The sequence below is a fragment of the Dioscorea cayenensis genome, chromosome 15 (assembly GCF_009730915.1).
Source record: "Dioscorea cayenensis subsp. rotundata cultivar TDr96_F1 chromosome 15, TDr96_F1_v2_PseudoChromosome.rev07_lg8_w22 25.fasta, whole genome shotgun sequence".
NCBI lineage: Eukaryota > Viridiplantae > Streptophyta > Magnoliopsida > Dioscoreales > Dioscoreaceae > Dioscorea > Dioscorea cayenensis.
In genome coordinates this window covers 10599589-10601037 of record NC_052485.1, presented here as the reverse complement: position 1 = coordinate 10601037, position 1449 = coordinate 10599589, and positions in this window count along the sequence as shown.

Genomic DNA, 1449 nt, shown 5'->3' with positions numbered 1-1449 from the left:
CCTCGTTAAGGGCCATATGATAAAGCTCCCGACAGACTACCAATTCCACGACATATCCCATCAACTCTAAAAACTCGGGAAAGCCAATTTGGTACCATGGAAGCAACTTCAATGAGTAGACTAGTATACCAAAAGCATTTCATGACCTTGGTAAATTCACACCAAATAGTTTTGAGTGGAAAGGATAAAACAAAGTGATATTATGAAATCCATGCTAGTCTATTGCAACAAATCTCAATCTAAACACACTTGGCTACCATGTCAACGCAGATCCCAGAACTGTTATATGGGCTGGGTAGATTCCATCCTACAAATATACCCCCCATCCAGCAAGTTATGAATAGTGGCCATTTGAAGTCATAAGGAAGTCATCTGATGCACTTAAGCAAGTCAGTATTCTTGTGGTAGTTGCAGTTTCAACCAGATCATACAATTTTGACCCATCAATCATGAAGAGGCTTATTAAATGTGGTGTCCAAATACCAACACATTTATCACCCTTTTTGTAGAAATTGGAATTTCTTTATGGGATCTGAGATGCATTGGGGGATTGCCAATCATGGACATCTTTATGAAGAATACGTCCCCTCAAACAATGATCTTTACTCCGAGGACATTCATCTTACCACTATGAGAAAATTAGTTAACATTTACCAGTGGATCCACTTTTATGATTTAGGAAAGACTAAAAAGGTCTATTACCTCATATGGATAGAATTTTCCTTTAGGGAATGGCATGGAAAAAGTAAATTTGTAGTGGATGAAGCTCCATCCAGTACCACATGTTTCAGATGAGTGCAGACTTGCCGCCTTTTTATGCTTGTGGTTGTGCTATTTCATCATGCCACACAAAGGATCTCTCATTCGCCTAGAGACTTTTCTAATGGCATCCAGATTAGCTAGGGGAACCAGGGTCGCTTTAGCCCCGCTGTATTGGGATACATATACACCAATTTAGATGTAATAGCTTTGCATCACAAGGGCCATGGTATACCTCAATTTCATTACCGTATCATTTTTTTTATGGCTGGATTGATGCACACTTTGAAGGGACCTATTCTCAGCTTAACATGCCAAATGATCATATCAGAAATATAAATAGATTGCAAGAGGTCCCGAGTTTGGCTTACATATCAAGTGTAAGAACTGCCACCTTCTTTCTTAAGAGAGCTCATAGCGTACTAAGGAAATAAGAATATTTGAAATGGCGCCTAATTACTTATACTGATTTCAGAAGTGAGGGTTGGTATGAGGATCACAAAGAGCCAAGAGACAGTAATAGGTTGGGATTGACCCAAGCAGAGTATTTCATCTCACTTTGGTAGAGTATCATTCCTCTACGTCTTGGAAATAATCTTCATGCTCAGTAATACAACCCCCACAGGTTCACCGAAAGATTGGCTACGACCAAGGGTTCCCTACAGAGATCCAAGTATCGAAACATCCCCA